Source organism: Astatotilapia calliptera, chromosome 11, assembly GCF_964374335.1.
Source record: "Astatotilapia calliptera chromosome 11, fAstCal68.1, whole genome shotgun sequence".
In the NCBI taxonomy this organism is placed as follows: domain Eukaryota; kingdom Metazoa; phylum Chordata; class Actinopteri; order Cichliformes; family Cichlidae; genus Astatotilapia; species Astatotilapia calliptera.
In genome coordinates, this window is record NC_137432.1 from 34103595 (window position 1) to 34122856 (window position 19262).

The following is a 19262-nucleotide window of genomic DNA, read 5'->3' on the forward strand; positions in this document are numbered from 1 at the left end:
TGTTTAGTTGGACAGTCAGTTCAACAGGACAATGAACCCAAACACACCTCCAGGCTGTGTATGGGCTATCTGACCATGGGCTATCTGGAGAGATGAAGTGCTGCACCAGATAGCCTTGCCTTCACAGTGACCTAACCTAAACCCAACTGAGATTAACTGGAGATTAAAGGCAAAAGGGCCAACAAGTGCTCAGCATCTCTGAGAATGCCTTCAAGGCTGTAGAAAGACCATTTCAGGTGACGACATAATGAAGCTCATCAAGAGACTGCCAATACAGTGCAAAGCGGTAATCAAAGTGAAGGGTGGTTATTTTGGTTATTTTGAAGAATCTAAAATATAAAACACGTTTTTGTTTACAGCATAATTCCATATGTGTTCATTTATGGGTTCATTTATAGTTTTGATGCATTCAATGAGAATCTACAATGGAAAAAGTCATGGAAATAAAGAAAAACCATTAAGTGAGGTCTTTCCAAACTTTTGACTGGTAGCGTATATTTTGAAAAATACGTAGTAAATTAGTTCTGATTTTACTACTTCTGGTAACTGACTTGACTATGAAACTAGAAAAATGTCATTCATACCTCCATAGCAGAAGAAAGGATATTGTGCATTGCATAGCTCATTGGTCCAGGCTCCATTTTTCACCACTATTGCAGCACAATTTTGTTGAGTTGATTTCTTCAGCGTCTGACCAAATCCAGAGTGGATCAATAGAGAAGCAGATCTCCCCTTCTTCATCCTCAGGTGTCAGCATTGTACTGACATCATCATTGGTTTCACTGTCATAGATTTGCACCAGAGTTGAATGTTTGCTTATACAGTTGGTTTTGGCATCATTCCAAGTCCTCTGATTGTCATCGAAAATATACTCGCTGCCTGTTTAAGAAACAAGTTATGCACATCAATGTTCCATGAATATTTAGATTAAAGTATATTTGCTAATGCTACCGCACGCCTCATCACTGTCTCACTGTACTCATGCATGCCCTGCAACAGCCTCATACACATCTGCCACTCCTGACTTTCACCTCCGTAACTATTTCACTTTGTCTTTGCTAACCTCGTCTGGTGACAGATATAATTTGGTATTATTTAAGGGTCTAATGTTTAATTTCTCAATACGTATATAACTCTACATTACTACAACTTAAAAGGGATTTTCCTTCAATGCTCCTTGGAACAAATTACAACAGGATCGGAAGTTGTACAACTTAACTGGACTAAAGGGTTTTAAATAAATTCTTAGGATAATGGAGAAAGCCTCGTTGGATGACTATTCCTGTTCTTAATCTTCTGTTTTTAGTTGGAGATTTAGGTAACTGCCAATCATTCATCCTCTGATCATTCCAAACAGCCACACCTTTAGCTGTGAAGCACCTTTGTAAATGCCTTTAATGTTGATTGTTACATCAAGGAGTTTGTAGGGTGGACTGCCTTTTATTTTGACCACAGTTTTCTTCTGTTTATCTTTGTTAGGAGCAAAGTTATTGTCCTTTGGTTTGGTTTTGTGTGTGTGTGTGTGTGTGTGTGTGTGTGTGTGTGTGTGTGTGTGTGTGTGTGTGTGTGTGTGTGTGTGTGTGTGTGTGTGTGTGTGTGTGTGATTTCCAAATGAAGCTCTCCCAAGCATTGAAACTTGTATTGAAAAAATGTTCATTACCCAAAGCTTTTAAATGCAGTCCTTTTTGGTGACATCTGGAGGCGAAACATGAAGAGCAACCTCAGCTAAAATCATTTTGATGAATAAATGTTCTGGTCTTCATGTTGCAGTCTGGCCAACCCTAGACAGGCCATACTACATATCTTTAGAAGTTGTTCTTTTGTTGAGAACTTTCAATTTTATTTAAATAAACATTTGCACAGCCAGAAATTGTTTACAGAGGCATAATGTAACTACAATGCCTATGTGAAGGCTGTGAAATACATCAGTGAAGTGCAGGGCTGATGTTTGCAATTGTTAAGTTTGCCACTAGGTGAGAGTAGGACTCTTTCGATACTAACAGTTTATTTACAGGTGAAAACTGTGCACAACAAGAGTTGTGCAATCACTGCAGCTCCCGGTGCACCGGTTCCACAGATTTCCTAAACGGAGAGGAGAACAGAAGATAGGTTTCTTTCAAGGATTTGTTAGACAGTCTTTACTCATGAGCTGGGGTTTCACTGTCATTGAAAGATCCAGCATTGACTGAAGCATAGCCACTCCTGGAGGGAGAAACAGCTAGAAGTGCCAGGTCAGACCGGTGAGTACAGAGGGACAGTAATAATTATGATCGGAATCAGAGCTATCAAATGATTTTAAGCTTTTATTAAGATTTGATTATGGTGAGGAACATTTAAACCTCTTACAGTGTAATTAATCAATTTTAACTGATGTATTTAAGTATATTTTTATTTATCTTGGTACGGTGGTTAGCACTGTTGCCGCACAGCAAGAAGGTCCTGAGTTCAATTCCAACATCAGGCCGGGGTCTTTCTGTGTGGAGTTTGCATGTTCTCCCCGTGTTTGCGTGGGTTCCCTCCGGGTACTCCGGCTTCCTCCCACAGTCCAAAGATATGCAGCTTGTGGGGATAGGTTAATTGGAAAATCCAAATTGTCACTAGGTGTGAATGTGAGTGAGAATGGTTGTCTGTCCCTGTGTGTTGGCCCTGCGACAGACTGGCAACCTGTCCAGGGTGTACCCTGCCTCTCGCCCTATGACAGCTGGGATAGGCTCCAGTGCCCCCCGCGACCCTGAAAAGGATAAGTGGAAGCGGATGGATTTATTTATCTATTTATTGTTTCATGAGGCTGTTCAATAACAGTGTGTCCATATAAATGACAAAAAATATTCATTATAACTGGCAAATTTAAATGATGTCTTGGGTTCTTCCTCACAATAGAGCGGAGAGTGAAACAGGAGACTCCTGTTAAAAACTCCTTTGTCCCACACGCCATCAGACTGTTTAACTCCTCTCTGGAGGGGAGAGGGAGGGGAAACAGGAGGACAAAGGAGGGGGGAACAACTAAGCTGTAGTGCCTCTTCACCTCACTGTACAATACCTTGTGCAATACTTTTTGTAAATAGTCAACAGTGCAATAGACTCAATACTTGAAATGTGCAATTCACTTGTATTTTTATTTTTTATTCCTATTTATTCTATTTATCCCCTTTGTATATTTTATTTATATTTGTCTCTGTATTTATATATGTGTGTGTGTGTGTGTGTGTGTGTGTGTGTGTGTGTGTGTATATATATATATATATATATATATATATATATATAACAATTCTGTAACTGTAACTTCGGTCGTTGCTGTGCTTTTTTTTGGAAGTCGAATTTCCCAGAGGAACCCACCCGAGGGATTAATAAAGTTCTATCTTATCTCACCGATGTATTGGTGAAGCATCTTTTTTTTTGTTAGTCCTTTATTTTTCCAGGTAAAGAATCTCATTGAGATTTAAAATCTCAGTTCCAAGAGAAACCTGGCATCATGGCAACAAAAGTCACACACCACATAAATATATAACATTTAAAACAAATACAATATCCCATACCAACATGTGTAAAATATACAATAACAGAGTACATTAAAAACAATCACACTGAGTAAAAGTGATGTGGACTCTGTACTGATCTGTTGTGGTGAAGACAGAGTATAGTTTGAAATAAAAGCTGTCAATTTACATGTTGATCTATATTCCTACCCTCACCTATGAAAATTCAAATTCAAATTCAAATTCAAATTTTTATTTGTCACGTACACAGTCATACACAGTACGATATGTAGTGAAATGCTTGGACAACTGCTCGTGACCTAAAGAAAACAAAAAAGGAAAAAGGCTATGAATAAGATAGGAAATAAATATGAAAAATTAAAAAGGGTAAATTTAACTAGGAAGGAATAAAATATAAATTAAGGTTAAAAATGAAATAACTGTACAACACACTGGGAAAGAATAAGATAAAATATATAAATTAAATTGAAAATAAAATAACTGTACAACAAAATACACAATACACAATATAGAACTATATAAGAATGTATGAACAAAATACACAAGAAGTATAAATAAATATATACACAATAACAGCAGCATATACACAATAACAGCAGCAGTGATTTAAGTGATGAAGTGAAAACAATGTCCAGAATGTCCAGTGTGTGTGTAAGAACTGTATGTGTGGGTCAGTACTGTGTGGTGGTGTGATTGTGATTAAGAGACCGTATCGCCTGCGGGAAGAAGCTCCTCCTCAGTCTCTCTGTGTTGGTCTTCAGGGAGCGGAATCGCTTTCCTGACCTCAACAGAGAGAACAGTCTGTTGTTGGGATGGCTGAGGTCCTTCACGATCTTCCTGGCCTTGGTCCAGCACCGCCTGCTGTAGATTGAGTGCAGGTCAGGGAGCTCGGAGCGGATGGTGCGCTCAGCTGATCGCACAACCCTCTGTAGAGCTCGTCTGTCCTGCATGGTGCTGTTCCCGAACCAGGTTAAGATGTTTCCCGTCAGGATGCTCTCTATGGTGCACGAGTAAAATTTCCTGAGCACCTTGGAGGGCAGTTGGAAGTCTCTCAAGCGTCTGAGGTGGTAGAGACGCTGACGGGCCTTTTTCACCACGGAGTTGATGTGACAGGACCATGGTATTTGAAGCTGTCCACTCTCTCCACTGGGCACTCGTTGATGACAGGGGTCTGGTAGTTCCTCTCCTGCTTAGTGCTGAAGTCCACTATCAGCTCCTTTGTCTTACTGACGTTTAGAAGGAGGTTGTTCCTCTGGCACCAGTTCTCCAGATTCCTAATCTCCTTCAGGTAGGCCGTCTCGTTGTTATCAGAGATCAGGCCCACCACGACGGTGTCGTCAGCAAACTTGATGATGGTGGTGGAGCTGGTAGTGGCCACGCAGTCATATGTGTACAGAGAGTACAGCAGGGGGCTCAGAACACACCCCTGGGGGGCTCCAGTGCTGAGAGTGGTGGAGGCTGAGACATGTCCGCCCATCCTTACTGCCTGTGGTCTGCCAGTTAGGAAGTTGGAGATCCACTGACACATAGATGAGCTGAGTCCCAGATGCTCCAGCTTGGTGGTGAGTGTGGAGGGAATTATGGTGTTAAATGCAGAGCTGTAGTCTATGAAGAGCATTTTAACATAATTCCCCCTTCTAGTGTCCAAGTGAGTGAGTGATGTGTGGAGGAGATGAAAGATGGCATCGTCTGTGGAACGATTTGGACGGTAAGCGAACTGTAGTGGGTCCAGTGTGTCTGGTAGTGAAGAAATGATGAAGTCTCTGACCAGGCGTTCAAAGCACTTCATCACTACTGAGGTGAGGGCTACAGGGCGATAGTCATTGAGAGAAGCAGGGTGGGGTTTCTTCGGGACAGGAACAATGATGGACTCTTTGAAGCATGTGGGGATCACCGACTGAGATAAAGAGATGTTGAATATCTCAGTGAACACAGGAGCTAGCTGGTATGCGCAGTCTCTTAGGATACGACCTGGGATGCCGTCTGGTCCTGCTGCTTTCCTGGTGTTCACTCTCTTGAAGGCTCTCCTTACTTCATGCTCGGAGATGACGAGCACGTTTCCGGTGCTGGCAGTATCTTCCTGTCTGCAGCCGTTAGCGCCGCTAACACTAGCATTGTTGGAACTTGAACTCAGATCACTGGATTCAAAGTCCAGAGTGCTAACCGTTACACCATGGAACCCTGCTGAAAGCAGAAAAAAGTTCTCTGTCAAACACCCATAAAACTGTAGTTCCTGGTAAAGTGATGGGGTTTTTTACATGGCCGACGAGAGTTTGCGTGTCATACCTGCTGCGAATCCCACCTTGACATGACGCCGACAGAGGCTTGCAGGTCCTCGTTAGTATAGTGGACAGTATCTCTGCCTGTCACGCGGAAGACCGGGGTTCGATTCCCCGACGGGGAGTGAGCAGTCTCCTTCTCTGCTCTGCCTTTTACCTGGAATGACCACACACCCGTTAATCGCACGCTACGTGCATTTTTTTTGCACAGAGTCCATCATTCAAAAAGACCCTGTGGAATTTCTCCACCACATCCTAGTCAATCTAACAATCTAGTCCTATAATGGGTTTGAAAAAACATCAATTCCACCTGTGCACTCATAAGTCAAAAATGTCTTCTAGGCAAGAGCTCCCATGAGAAGAGAAGCTTGTCCAAGAGAACTCTGCTTGTCCAGCGTTTTCTCTGCTTTACTTGCGTCCCTATTAACAAATAAGTCTCGTGTGTTTGTCTTCTGTAGGTTGTGTGCTAGCCTGACAAAGAACATCAAAGAGCTTGTCAACAAGAAGATCAGCTCCCATTTGAAGAGATGCTATCTCGAGATCACAATTTGGATTGTCAATATAACCATAAATGGGGGAATGCTTGAAAAATGACACAAATGGGAGTTCCCCGCTTCTCACTAGTCCTACATGATCTGTCATAAAAGTCCTCAAATTTAAGAAGGCATCGAATTGCCCCTCTAATGACGAGAGGGCATGCACGCTCCGTTTCCGTAGTGTAGTGGTTATCACGTTCGCCTAACACGCGAAAGGTCCCTGGTCCGAAACCAGGCGGAAACATGCTTCTTTGTTTCCCCATACAAAAGTGTCTGCCTGCAGGCATTGCTTTATCTTATGGGGTTGTACTGCTGTTTGGCACAAAGAGGAGTGAAAGTACTCAAATCTTGTACAGGGCTCTGACGCTTGTAACCTTTGGATGCTCATGTTGTAAAAAGTTGTCTATAGCCCAAATTTCAGGAAATTTCACACAAACCAACATGTCTCCAGTCACCATATTTACTGAAGATGCAGGCACAGACTAAGCTCTTGGAAATGAGTGTCTCTAGCTGGCCTGCCCAGGACTTGGGCCTATTTTCAGCCAATGCACAACGTGATCAACCGCATGGCCTCTTTAGATAACAGTTCTGGGCTTCTTAGGGCAGCATATGTCGAGCTGCGCTTGCTTCAGAGAACTCCTAAATGTCAAAAGTTTTTAAGTGAGCCTAACATCGAGACTATAGTTCAGATTCCTTGCTAGCGAGCGTCTGTCTCTTCTCCATGGTTCCTTCTGTTCAAGGGCATGATAGTAACCTGCCATCAGATTTGTCAGATTGGCCAGATTACTGATTGAGACACATTCCAAAGGCAAGCAAGCCGTCACTCACCATTTCCGTAGTGTAGTGGTTATCACATTCGCCTCACACGCGAAAGGTCCGTGGTCCGAAACCGGGCGGAAACATGGGTGTTTTGCTTCTTTGGTCACAAGGGAATTGATGTTCACTGTTTAGACAACTCTGCTTGTCCAGCATTTTCTCTGTTTTACTTGCCGTCTATAGGTTGTGTGCTAGCCAAGCAAAGGACATCAAAAAGCTTGTCAACCAGAAGCTCAGAGCCTTCAGTGGTGGCAACAGAGTTAGAAGTGAGAAGAGTACAAGGGGAATTGTTGCCTTGAGTCACGGTGGCCAATGAAAGATACAGCAGGACGCTGAAGTGGAAAGTGCAGTACAAGAGGATGAGCGAGGTTTGGTGCGGCATGAAGACCACGCGCAGATGGGATCAGCCAACAGAAGAGGAGTGGAATTGACTGGGCCACTAACTTGTTCTTTAAGTCATTAAACTCTCATGCTAGCTTGTGCTAATGCGGAGCAAAGGGCTAGAAAGCCAAATGAGGCTCCACTGAGACTTGAACTCAGATCACTGGATTCAAAGTCCAGAGTGCTAACCGTTACACCATGGAACCCTGCTGAAAGCAGAAAAAAGTTCTCTGTCAAACACCCATAAAACTGTAGTTCCTGGTAAAGTGATGGGGTTTTTTACATGGCCGACGAGAGTTTGCGTGTCATACCTGCTGCGAATCCCACCTTGACATGACGCCGACAGAGGTTTGCAGGTCCTCGTTAGTATAGTGGACAGTATCTCCGCCTGTCACGCGGAAGACCGGGGTTCGATTCCCCGACGGGGAGTGAGCAGTCTCCTTCTCTGCTCTGCCTTTTACCTGGAATGACCACACACCCGTTAATCGCACGCTACGTGCATTTTTTTTGCACAGAGTCCATCATTCAAAAAGACCCTGTGGAATTTCTCCACCACATCCTAGTCGATCTAACAATCTAGTCCTATAATGGGTTTGAAAAAACATCAATTCCACCTGTGCACTCATAAGTCAAAAATGTCTTCTAGGCAAGAGCTCCCATGAGAAGAGAAGCTTGTCCAAGAGAACTCTGCTTGTCCAGCGTTTTCTCTGCTTTACTTGCGTCCCTATTAACAAATAAGTCTCGTGTGTTTGTCTTCTGTAGGTTGTGTGCTAGCCTGACAAAGAACATCAAAGAGCTTGTCAACAAGAAGATCAGCTCCCATTTGAAGAAATGCTATCTCGAGATCACAATTTGGATTGTCAATATAACCATAAATGGGGGAATGCTTGAAAAATGACACAAATGGGAGTTCCCCGCTTCTCACTAGTCCTACATGATCTGTCATAAAAGTCCTCAAATTTAAGAAGGCATCGAATTGCCCCTCTAATGACGAGAGGGTATGCACGCTCCGTTTCCGTAGTGTAGTGGTTATCACGTTCGCCTAACACGCGAAAGGTCCCTGGTCCGAAACCAGGCGGAAACATGCTTCTTTGTTTCCCGATACAAAAGTGTCTGCCTGCAGGCATTGCTTTATCTTATGGGGTTGTACTGCTGTTTGGCACAAAGAGGAGTGAAAGTACTCAAATCTTGTACAGGGCTCTGACGCTTGTAACCTTTGGATGCTCATGTTGTAAAAAGTTGTCTATAGCCCAAATTTCAGGAAATTTCACACAAACCAACATGTCTCCAGTCACCATATTTACTGAAGATGCAGGCACAGACTAAGCTCTTGGAAATGAGTGTCTCTAGCTGGCCTGCCCAGGACTTGGGCCTATTTTCAGCCAATGCACAACGTGATCAACCGCATGGCCTCTTTAGATAACAGTTCTGGGCTTCTTAGGGCAGCATATGTCGAGCTGCGCTTGCTTCAGAGAACTCCTAAATGTCAAAAGTTTTTAAGTGAGCCTAACATCGAGACTATAGTTCAGATTCCTTGCTAGCGAGCGTCTGTCTCTTCTCCATGGTTCCTTCTGTTCAAGGGCATGATAGTAACCTGCCATCAGATTTGTCAGATTGGCCAGATTACTGATTGAGACACATTCCAAAGCCAAGCAAGCCGTCACTCACCGTTTCCGTAGTGTAGTGGTTATCACATTCGCCTCACACGCGAAAGGTCCGTGGTCCGAAACCGGGCGGAAACATGGGTGTTTTGCTTCTTTGGTCACAAGGGAATTGATGTTCACTGTTTAGACAACTCTGCTTGTCCAGCATTTTCTCTGTTTTACTTGCGTCCCTATTGAGAAATAAGACTCCTAGTTTTGTCTTCTATAGGTTGTGTGCTAGCCAAGCAAAGGACATCAAAAAGCTTGTCAACCAGAAGCTCAGAGCCTTCAGTGGTGGCAACAGAGTTAGAAGTGAGAAGAGTACAAGCGGAATTGTTCCCTTGAGTCACGGTGGCCAATGAAAGATACAGCAGGACGCTGAAGTGGAAAGTGCAGTACAAGAGGATGAGCGAGGTTTGGTGCGGCATGAAGACCACGCGCAGATGGGATCAGCCAACAGAAGAGGAGTGGAATTGACTGGGCCACTAACTTGTTCTTTAAGTCATTAAACTCTCATGCTAGCTTGTGCTAATGCGGAGCAAAGGGCTAGACAGCCAAATGAGGCTCCACTGAGACTTGAACTCAGATCACTGGATTCAAAGTCCAGAGTGCTAACCGTTACACCATGGAACCCTGCTGAAAGCAGAAAAAAGTTCTCTGTCAAACACCCATAAAACTGTAGTTCCTGGTAAAGTGATGGGGTTTTTTACATGGCCAACGAGAGTTTGCGTGTCATACCTGCTGCGAATCCCACCTTGACATGATGCCGACAGAGGTTTGCAGGTCCTCGTTAGTATAGTGGACAGTATCTCCGCCTGTCACGCGGAAGACCGGGGTTCGATTCCCCGACGGGGAGTGAGCAGTCTCCTTCTCTGCTCTTCCTTTTACCTGGAATGACCACACACCCGTTAATCGCACGCTACGTGCATTTTTTTTGCACAGAGTCCATCATTCAAAAAGACCCTGTGGAATTTCTCCACCACATCCTAGTCGATCTAACAATCTAGTCCTATAATGGGTTTGAAAAAACATCAATTCCACCTGTGCACTCATAAGTCAAAAATGTCTTCTAGGCAAGAGCTCCCATGAGAAGAGAAGCTTGTCCAAGAGAACTCTGCTTGTCCAGCGTTTTCTCTGCTTTACTTGCGTCCCTATTAACAAATAAGTCTCGTGTGTTTGTCTTCTGTAGGTTGTGTGCTAGCCTGACAAAGAACATCAAAGAGCTTGTCAACAAGAAGATCAGCTCCCATTTGAAGAGATGCTATCTCGAGATCACAATTTGGATTGTCAATATAACCATAAATGGGGGAATGCTTGAAAAATGACACAAATGGGAGTTCCCCGCTTCTCACTAGTCCTACATGATCTGTCATAAAAGTCCTCAAATTTAAGAAGGCATCGAATTGCCCCTCTAATGACGAGAGGGCATGCACGCTCCGTTTCCGTAGTGTAGTGGTTATCACGTTCGCCTAACACGCGAACGGTCCCTGGTCCGAAACCAGGCGGAAACATGTGTCTTTGTTTCCCGATACAAAAGTGTCTGCCTGCAGGCATTACTTTATCTTATGGGGTTGTACTGCTGTTTGGCACAAAGAGGAGTGAAAGTACTCAAATCTTGTACAGGGCTCTGACGCTTGTAACCTTTGGATGCTCATGTTGTAAAAAGTTGTCTATAGCCCAAATTTCAGGAAATTTCACACAAACCAACATGTCTCCAGTCACCATATTTACTGAAGATGCAGGCACAGACTAAGCTCTTGGAAATGAGTGTCTCTAGCTGGCCTGCCCAGGACTTGGGCCTATTTTCAGCCAATGCACAACGTGATCAACCGCATGGCCTCTTTAGATAACAGTTCTGGGCTTCTTAGGGCAGCATATGTCGAGCTGCGCTTGCTTCAGAGAACTCCTAAATGTCAAAAGTTTTTAAGTGAGCCTAACATCGAGACTATAGTTCAGATTCCTTGCTAGCGAGCGTCTGTCTCTTCTCCATGGTTCCTTCTGTTCAAGGGCATGATAGTAACCTGCCATCAGATTTGTCAGATTGGCCAGATTACTGATTGAGACACATTCCAAAGCCAAGCAAGCCATCACTCACAGTTTCCGTAGTGTAGTGGTTATCACATTCGCCTCACACGCGAAAGGTCCCCGGTCCGAAACCGGGCGGAAACATGGGTGTTTTGCTTCTTTGGTCACAAGGGAATTGATGTTCACTGTTTAGACAACTCTGCTTGTCCAGCATTTTCTCTGTTTTACTTGCGTCCCTATTGAGAAATAAGACTCCTAGTTTTGTCGTCTATAGGTTGTGTGCTAGCCAAGCAAAGGACATCAAAAAGCTTGTCAACCAGAAGCTCAGAGCCTTCAGTGGTGGCAACAGAGTTAGAAGTGAGAAGAGTACAAGGGGAATTGTTGCCTTGAGTCACGGTGGCCAATGAAAGATACAGCAGGACGCTGAAGTGGAAAGTGCAGTACAAGAGGATGAGCGAGGTTTGGTGCGGCATGAAGACCACGCGCAGATGGGATCAGCCAACGGAAGAGGAGTGGAATTGACTGGGCCACTAACTTGTTCTTTAAGTCATTAAACTCTCATGCTAGCTTGTGCTAATGCGGAGCAAAGGGCTAGAAAGCCAAATGAGGCTCCACTGAGACTTGAACTCAGATCACTGGATTTTCAAAGTCCAGAGTGCTAACCGTTACACCATGGAACCCTGCTGAAAGCAGAAAAAAGTTCTCTGTCAAACACCCATAAAACTGTAGTTCCTGGTAAAGTGATGGGGTTTTTTACATGGCCGACGAGAGTTTGCGTGTCATACCTGCTGCGAATCCCACCTTGACATGATGCCGACAGAGGTTTGCAGGTCCTCGTTAGTATAGTGGACAGTATCTCCGCCTGTCACGCGGAAGACCGGGGTTCGATTCCCCGACGGGGAGTGAGCAGTCTCCTTCTCTGCTCTTCCTTTTACCTGGAATGACCACACACCCGTTAATCGCACGCTACGTGCATTTTTTTTGCACAGAGTCCATCATTCAAAAAGACCCTGTGGAATTTCTCCACCACATCCTAGTCGATCTAACAATCTAGTCCTATAATGGGTTTGAAAAAACATCAATTCCACCTGTGCACTCATAAGTCAAAAATGTCTTCTAGGCAAGAGCTCCCATGAGAAGAGAAGCTTGTCCAAGAGAACTCTGCTTGTCCAGCGTTTTCTCTGCTTTACTTGCGTCCCTATTAACAAATAAGTCTCGTGTGTTTGTCTTCTGTAGGTTGTGTGCTAGCCTGACAAAGAACATCAAAGAGCTTGTCAACAAGAAGATCAGCTCCCATTTGAAGAGATGCTATCTCGAGATCACAATTTGGATTGTCAATATAACCATAAATGGGGGAATGCTTGAAAAATGACACAAATGGGAGTTCCCCGCTTCTCACTAGTCCTACATGATCTGTCATAAAAGTCCTCAAATTTAAGAAGGCATCGAATTGCCCCTCTAATGACGAGAGGGCATGCACGCTCCGTTTCCGTAGTGTAGTGGTTATCACGTTCGCCTAACACGCGAAAGGTCCCTGGTCCGAAACCAGGCGGAAACATGCTTCTTTGTTTCCCCATACAAAAGTGTCTGCCTGCAGGCATTGCTTTATCTTATGGGGTTGTACTGCTGTTTGGCACAAAGAGGAGTGAAAGTACTCAAATCTTGTACAGGGCTCTGACGCTTGTAACCTTTGGATGCTCATTTTGTAAAAAGTTGTCTATAGCCCAAATTTCAGGAAATTTCACACAAACCAACATGTCTCCAGTCACCATATTTACTGAAGATGCAGGCACAGACTAAGCTCTTGGAAATGAGTGTCTCTAGCTGGCCTGCCCAGGACTTGGGCCTATTTTCAGCCAATGCACAACGTGATCAACCGCATGGCCTCTTTAGATAACAGTTCTGGGCTTCTTAGGGCAGCATATGTCGAGCTGCGCTTGCTTCAGAGAACTCCTAAATGTCAAAAGTTTTTAAGTGAGACTAACATCGAGACTATAGTACAGATTCCTTGCTAGCGAGCGTCTGTCTCTTCTCCATGGTTCCTTCTGTTCAAGGGCATGATAGTAACCTGCCATCAGATTTGTCAGATTGGCCAGATTACTGATTGAGACACATTCCAAAGCCAAGCAAGCCATCACTCACCGTTTCCGTAGTGTAGTGGTTATCACATTCGCCTCACACGCGAAAGGTCCGTGGTCCGAAACCGGGCGGAAACATGGGTGTTTTGCTTCTTTGGTCACAAGGGAATTGATGTTCACTGTTTAGACAACTCTGCTTGTCCAGCATTTTCTCTGTTTTACTTGCGTCCCTATTGAGAAATAAGACTCCTAGTTTTGTCTTCTATAGGTTGTGTGCTAGCCAAGCAAAGGACATCAAAAAGCTTGTCAACCAGAAGCTCTGAGCCTTCAGTGGTGGCAACAGAGTTAGAAGTGAGAAGAGTACAAGGGGAATTGTTGCCTTGAGTGACGGTAGCCAATGAAAGATACAGCAGGACGCTGAAGTGGAAAGTGCAGTACAAGAGCAAGAGCGAGGTTTGGTGCGGCATGAAGACCACGCGCAGATGGGATCAGCCAACAGAAGAGGAGTGGAATTGACTGGGCCACTAAGTTTTTCTTTAAGTCATTAAACTCTCATGCTAGCTTGTGCTAATGCGGAGCAAAGGGCTAGAAAGCCAAATGAGGCTCCACTGAGACTTGAACTCAGATCACTGGAGTCAAAGTCCAGAGTGCTAACCGTTACACCATGGAACCCTGCTGAAAGCAGAAAAAAGTTCTCTGTCAAACAACCATAAAACTGTAGTTCCTGGTAAAGTGATGGGGTTTTTTACATGGCCGACGAGAGTTTGCGTGTCATACCTGCTGCGAATCCCACCTTGACATGACGCCGACAGAGGTTTGAAGGTCCTCGTTAGTATAGTGCACAGTATCTCCGCCTGTCACGCGGAAGACCGGGGTTCGATTCCCCGACGGGGAGTGAGCAGTCTCCTTCTCTGCTCTTCCTTTTACCTGGAATGACCACACACCCGTTAATCGCACGCTACGTGCATTTTTTTTGCACAGAGTCCATCATTCAAAAAGACCCTGTGGAATTTCTCCACCAGATCCTAGTCGATCTAACAATCTAGTCCTATAATGGGTTTGAAAAAACATCAATTCCACCTGTGCACTCATAAGTCAAAAATGTCTTCTAGGCAAGAGCTCCCATGAGAAGAGAAGCTTGTCCAAGAGAACTCTGCTTGTCCAGCGTTTTCTCTGCTTTACTTGCGTCCCTATTAACAAATAAGTCTCGTGTGTTTGTCTTCTGTAGGTTGTGTGCTAGCCTGACAAAGAACATCAAAGAGCTTGTCAACAAGAAGATCAGCTCCCATTTGAAGAGATGCTATCTCGAGATCACAATTTGGATTGTCAATATAACCATAAATGGGGGAATGCTTGAAAAATGACACAAATGGGAGTTCCCCGCTTCTCACTAGTCCTACATGATCTGTCATAAAAGTCCTCAAATTTAAGAAGGCATCGAATTGCCCCTCTAATGACGAGAGGGCATGCACGCTCCGTTTCCGTAGTGTAGTGGTTATCACGTTCGCCTAACACGCGAAAGGTCCCTGGTCCGAAACCAGGCGGAAACATGCTTCTTTGTTTCCCGATACAAAAGTGTCTGCCTGCAGGCATTGCTTTATCTTATGGGGTTGTACTGCTGTTTGGCACAAAGAGGAGTGAAAGTACTCAAATCTTGTACAGGGCTCTGACGCTTGTAACCTTTGGATGCTCATGTTGTAAAAAGTTGTCTATAGCCCAAATTTCAGGAAATTTCACACAAACCAACATGTCTCCAGTCACCATATTTACTGAAGATGCAGGCACAGACTAAGCTCTTGGAAATGAGTGTCTCTAGCTGGCCTGCCCAGGACTTGGGCCTATTTTCAGCCAATGCACAACGTGATCAACCGCATGGCCTCTTTAGATAACAGTTCTGGGCTTCTTAGGGCAGCATATGTCGAGCTGCGCTTGCTTCAGAGAACTCCTAAATGTCAAAAGTTTTTAAGTGAGCCTAACATCGAGACTATAGTTCAGATTCCTTGCTAGCGAGCGTCTGTCTCTTCTCCATGGTTCCTTCTGTTCAAGGGCATGATAGTAACCTGCCATCAGATTTGTCAGATTGGCCAGATTACTGATTGAGACACATTCCAAAGGCAAGCAAGCCATCACTCACAGTTTCCGTAGTGTAGTGGTTATCACATTCGCCTCACACGCGAAAGGTCCGTGGTCCGAAACCGGGCGGAAACATGGGTGTTTTGCTTCTTTGGTCACAAGGGAATTGATGTTCACTGTTTAGACAACTCTGCTTGTCCAGCATTTTCTCTGTTTTACTTGCGTCCCTATTGAGAAATAAGACTCCTAGTTTTGTCGTCTATAGGTTGTGTGCTAGCCAAGCAAAGGACATCAAAAAGCTTGTCAACCAGAAGCTCAGAGCCTTCAGTGGTGGCAACAGAGTTAGAAGTGAGAAGAGTACAAGGGGAATTGTTGCCTTGAGTCACGGTGGCCAATGAAAGATACAGCAGGACGCTGAAGTGGAAAGTGCAGTACAAGAGGATGAGCGAGGTTTGGTGCGGCATGAAGACCACGCGCAGATGGGATCAGCCAACAGAAGAGGAGTGGAATTGACTGGGCCACTAACTTGTTCTTTAAGTCATTAAACTCTCATGCTAGCTTGTGCTAATGCGGAGCAAAGGGCTAGAAAGCCAAATGAGGCTCCACTGAGACTTGAACTCAGATCACTGGATTCAAAGTCCAGAGTGCTAACCGTTACACCATGGAACCCTGCTGAAAGCAGAAAAAAGTTCTCTGTCAAACACCCATAAAACTGTAGTTCCTGGTAAAGTGATGGGGTTTTTTACATGGCCGACGAGAGTTTGCGTGTCATACCTGCTGCGAATCCCACCTTGACATGACGCCGACAGAGGTTTGCAGGTCCTCGTTAGTATAGTGGACAGTATCTCCGCCTGTCACGCGGAAGACCGGGGTTCGATTCCCCGACGGGGAGTGAGCAATCTCCTTCTCTGCTCTGCCTTTTACCTGGAATGACCACACACCCGTTAATCGCACGCTACGTGCATTTTTTTTGCACAGAGTCCATCATTCAAAAAGACCCTGTGGAATTTCTCCACCACATCCTAGTCGATCTAACAATCTAGTCCTATAATGGGTTTGAAAAAACATCAATTCCACCTGTGCACTCATAAGTCAAAAATGTCTTCTAGGCAAGAGCTCCCATGAGAAGAGAAGCTTGTCCAAGAGAACTCTGCTTGTCCAGCGTTTTCTCTGCTTTACTTGCGTCCCTATTAACAAATAAGTCTCGTGTGTTTGTCTTCTGTAGGTTGTGTGCTAGCCTGACAAAGAACATCAAAGAGCTTGTCAACAAGAAGATCAGCTCCCATTTGAAGAAATGCTATCTCGAGATCACAATTTGGATTGTCAATATAACCATAAATGGGGGAATGCTTGAAAAATGACACAAATGGGAGTTCCCCGCTTCTCACTAGTCCTACATGATCTGTCATAAAAGTCCTCAAATTTAAGAAGGCATCGAATTGCCCCTCTAATGACGAGAGGGCATGCACGCTCCGTTTCCGTAGTGTAGTGGTTATCACGTTCGCCTAACACGCGAAAGGTCCCTGGTCCGAAACCAGGCGGAAACATGCTTCTTTGTTTCCCCATACAAAAGTGTCTGCCTGCAGGCATTGCTTTATCTTATGGGGTTGTACTGCTGTTTGACACAAAGAGGAGTGAAAGTACTCAAATCTTGTACAGGGCTCTGACGCTTGTAACCTTTGGATGCTCATGTTGTAAAAAGTTGTCTATAGCCCAAATTTCAGGAAATTTCACACAAACCAACATGTCTCCAGTCACCATATTTACTGAAGATGCAGGCACAGACTAAGCTCTTGGAAATGAGTGTCTCTAGCTGGCCTGCCCAGGACTTGGGCCTATTTTCAGCCAATGCACAACGTGATCAACCGCATGGCCTCTTTAGATAACAGTTCTGGGCTTCTTAGGGCAGCATATGTCGAGCTGCGCTTGCTTCAGAGAACTCCTAAATGTCAAAAGTTTTTAAGTGAGCCTAACATCGAGACTATAGTTCAGATTCCTTGCTAGCGAGCGTCTGTCTCTTCTCCATGGTTCCTTCTGTTCAAGGGCATGATAGTAACCTGCCATCAGATTTGTCAGATTGGCCAGATTACTGATTGAGACACATTCCAAAGCCAAGCAAGCCGTCACTCACCGTTTCCGTAGTGTAGTGGTTATCACATTCGCCTCACACGCGAAAGGTCCCCGGTCCGAAACCGGGCGGAAACATGGGTGTTTTGCTTCTTTGGTCACAAGGGAATTGATGTTCACTGTTTAGACAACTCTGCTTGTCCAGCATTTTCTCTGTTTTACTTGCGTCCCTATTGAGAAATAAGACTCCTAGTTTTGTCTTCTATAGGTTGTGTGCTAGCCAAGCAAAATGGTAAATGGTAAATGGCCTGTATTTATGTAGCGCTTTACTAGTCCCTAAGGACCCCAAAGCGCTTCACATATCCAGTCATCCACCCATTCACGCACACATTCACACACTGGTGATGGCAAGCTACATTGTAGCCACAGCCACCCTGGGGTGCACTGACAGAGGCGAGGCTGCCGGACACTGGCGCCAAAGGACATCAAAAAGCTTGTCAACCAGAAGCTCAGAGCCTTCAGTGGTGGCAACAGAGTTAGAAGTGAGAAGAGTACAAGGGGAATTGTTGCCTTGAGTCACGGTGGCCAATGAAAGATACAGCAGGACGCTGAAGTGGAAAGTGCAGTACAAGAGCATGAGCGAGGTTTGGTGCGGCATGAAGACCACACGCAGATGGGATCAGCCAACAGAAGAGGAGTGGAATTGACTGGGCCACTAACTTGTCTTTAAGTCATTAAACTCTCATGCTAGCTTGTGCTAATGCGGAGCAAAGGGCTAGAAAGCCAAATGAGGCTCCACTGAGACTTGAACTCAGATCACTGGATTCAAAGTCCAGAGTGCTAACCGTTACACCATGGAACCCTGCTGAAAGCAGAAAAAAGTTCTCTGTCAAACACCCATAAAACTGTAGTTCCTGGTAAAGTGATGGGGTTTTTTACATGGCCGACGAGAGTTTGCGTGTCATACCTGCTGCGAATCCCACCTTGACATGATGCCGACAGAGGCTTGCAGGTCCTCGTTAGTATAGTGGACAGTATCTCCGCCTGTCACGCGGAAGACCGGGGTTCGATTCCCCGACGGGGAGTGAGCAGTCTCCTTCTCTGCTCTGCCTTTAACCTGGAATGACCACACACCCGTTAATCGCACGCTACGTGCATTTTTTTTGCACAGAGACAATCATTCAAAAAGACCCTGTGGAATTTCTCCACCAGATCCTAGTCGATCTAACAATCTAGTCCTATAATGGGTTTGAAAACACATCAATTCCACCTGTGCACTCATAAGTCAAAAATGTCTTCTAGGCAAGAGCTCCCATGAGAAGAGAAGCTTGTCCAAGAGAACTCTGCTTGTCCAGCGTTTTCTCTGCTTTACTTGCGTCCCTATTAACAAATAAGTCTCGTGTGTTTGTCTTCTGTAGGTTGTGTGCTAGCCTGACAAAGAACATCAAAGAGCTTGTCAACAAGAAGATCAGCTCCCATTTGAAGAGATGCTATCTCGAGATCACAATTTGGATTGTCAATATAACCATAAATGGGGGAATGCTTGAAAAATGACACAAATGGGAGTTCCCCGCTTCTCACTAGTCCTACATGATCTGTCATAAAAGTCCTCAAATTTAAGAAGGCATCGAATTGCCCCTCTAATGACGAGAGGGCATGCACGCTCCGTTTCCGTAGTGTAGTGGTTATCACGTTCGCCTAACACGCGAAAGGTCCCTGGTCCGAAACCAGGCGGAAACATGCTTATTGTTTCCCCATACAAAAGTGTCTGCCTGCAGGCATTGCTTTATCTTATGGGGTTGTACTGCTGTTTGGCACAAAGAGGAGTGAAAGTACTCAAATCTTGTACAGGGCTCTGACGCTTGTA

The 19262-nt window shown here is 44.8% G+C and overlaps 24 non-coding genes across 24 annotated transcripts; 18 read left to right on the forward strand and 6 right to left on the reverse strand.

Moving 5' to 3' along the window:
• Positions 1-5829: 5829 nt before the first annotated feature.
• Positions 5830-5901, forward strand: trnad-auc (transfer RNA aspartic acid (anticodon AUC)). The gene has a single exon. It is a non-coding gene; the product is annotated as a tRNA-Asp (tRNA).
• A 582-nt stretch (positions 5902-6483) lies between these two features.
• trnav-aac (transfer RNA valine (anticodon AAC)) lies at positions 6484-6556 on the forward strand. The gene has a single exon. It is a non-coding gene; the product is annotated as a tRNA-Val (tRNA).
• Positions 6557-7643: 1087 nt separating this feature from the next.
• trnaq-uug (transfer RNA glutamine (anticodon UUG)) lies at positions 7644-7715 on the reverse strand. The gene has a single exon. It is a non-coding gene; the product is annotated as a tRNA-Gln (tRNA).
• Positions 7716-7866: 151 nt separating this feature from the next.
• trnad-guc (transfer RNA aspartic acid (anticodon GUC)) lies at positions 7867-7938 on the forward strand. The gene has a single exon. It is a non-coding gene; the product is annotated as a tRNA-Asp (tRNA).
• Positions 7939-8520: 582 nt separating this feature from the next.
• Positions 8521-8593, forward strand: trnav-aac (transfer RNA valine (anticodon AAC)). Its single transcript has one exon. It is a non-coding gene; the product is annotated as a tRNA-Val (tRNA).
• Positions 8594-9178: 585 nt separating this feature from the next.
• On the forward strand, positions 9179-9251 carry trnav-cac (transfer RNA valine (anticodon CAC)). The gene has a single exon. It is a non-coding gene; the product is annotated as a tRNA-Val (tRNA).
• A 462-nt stretch (positions 9252-9713) lies between these two features.
• Positions 9714-9785, reverse strand: trnaq-uug (transfer RNA glutamine (anticodon UUG)). Its single transcript has one exon. It is a non-coding gene; the product is annotated as a tRNA-Gln (tRNA).
• Positions 9786-9936: 151 nt separating this feature from the next.
• trnad-guc (transfer RNA aspartic acid (anticodon GUC)) lies at positions 9937-10008 on the forward strand. The gene has a single exon. It is a non-coding gene; the product is annotated as a tRNA-Asp (tRNA).
• A 582-nt stretch (positions 10009-10590) lies between these two features.
• trnav-aac (transfer RNA valine (anticodon AAC)) lies at positions 10591-10663 on the forward strand. Its single transcript has one exon. It is a non-coding gene; the product is annotated as a tRNA-Val (tRNA).
• Positions 10664-11248: 585 nt separating this feature from the next.
• trnav-cac (transfer RNA valine (anticodon CAC)) lies at positions 11249-11321 on the forward strand. Its single transcript has one exon. It is a non-coding gene; the product is annotated as a tRNA-Val (tRNA).
• Positions 11322-11783: 462 nt separating this feature from the next.
• Positions 11784-11857, reverse strand: trnaq-uug (transfer RNA glutamine (anticodon UUG)). The gene has a single exon. It is a non-coding gene; the product is annotated as a tRNA-Gln (tRNA).
• Positions 11858-12008: 151 nt separating this feature from the next.
• On the forward strand, positions 12009-12080 carry trnad-guc (transfer RNA aspartic acid (anticodon GUC)). The gene has a single exon. It is a non-coding gene; the product is annotated as a tRNA-Asp (tRNA).
• Positions 12081-12662: 582 nt separating this feature from the next.
• trnav-aac (transfer RNA valine (anticodon AAC)) lies at positions 12663-12735 on the forward strand. The gene has a single exon. It is a non-coding gene; the product is annotated as a tRNA-Val (tRNA).
• A 585-nt stretch (positions 12736-13320) lies between these two features.
• On the forward strand, positions 13321-13393 carry trnav-cac (transfer RNA valine (anticodon CAC)). Its single transcript has one exon. It is a non-coding gene; the product is annotated as a tRNA-Val (tRNA).
• Positions 13394-13855: 462 nt separating this feature from the next.
• On the reverse strand, positions 13856-13927 carry trnaq-uug (transfer RNA glutamine (anticodon UUG)). The gene has a single exon. It is a non-coding gene; the product is annotated as a tRNA-Gln (tRNA).
• Positions 13928-14732: 805 nt separating this feature from the next.
• Positions 14733-14805, forward strand: trnav-aac (transfer RNA valine (anticodon AAC)). The gene has a single exon. It is a non-coding gene; the product is annotated as a tRNA-Val (tRNA).
• A 585-nt stretch (positions 14806-15390) lies between these two features.
• Positions 15391-15463, forward strand: trnav-cac (transfer RNA valine (anticodon CAC)). Its single transcript has one exon. It is a non-coding gene; the product is annotated as a tRNA-Val (tRNA).
• Positions 15464-15925: 462 nt separating this feature from the next.
• Positions 15926-15997, reverse strand: trnaq-uug (transfer RNA glutamine (anticodon UUG)). Its single transcript has one exon. It is a non-coding gene; the product is annotated as a tRNA-Gln (tRNA).
• A 151-nt stretch (positions 15998-16148) lies between these two features.
• On the forward strand, positions 16149-16220 carry trnad-guc (transfer RNA aspartic acid (anticodon GUC)). Its single transcript has one exon. It is a non-coding gene; the product is annotated as a tRNA-Asp (tRNA).
• Positions 16221-16802: 582 nt separating this feature from the next.
• Positions 16803-16875, forward strand: trnav-aac (transfer RNA valine (anticodon AAC)). The gene has a single exon. It is a non-coding gene; the product is annotated as a tRNA-Val (tRNA).
• Positions 16876-17460: 585 nt separating this feature from the next.
• On the forward strand, positions 17461-17533 carry trnav-cac (transfer RNA valine (anticodon CAC)). The gene has a single exon. It is a non-coding gene; the product is annotated as a tRNA-Val (tRNA).
• A 652-nt stretch (positions 17534-18185) lies between these two features.
• trnaq-uug (transfer RNA glutamine (anticodon UUG)) lies at positions 18186-18257 on the reverse strand. Its single transcript has one exon. It is a non-coding gene; the product is annotated as a tRNA-Gln (tRNA).
• A 151-nt stretch (positions 18258-18408) lies between these two features.
• Positions 18409-18480, forward strand: trnad-guc (transfer RNA aspartic acid (anticodon GUC)). The gene has a single exon. It is a non-coding gene; the product is annotated as a tRNA-Asp (tRNA).
• Positions 18481-19062: 582 nt separating this feature from the next.
• trnav-aac (transfer RNA valine (anticodon AAC)) lies at positions 19063-19135 on the forward strand. The gene has a single exon. It is a non-coding gene; the product is annotated as a tRNA-Val (tRNA).
• Positions 19136-19262: the final 127 nt, after the last annotated feature.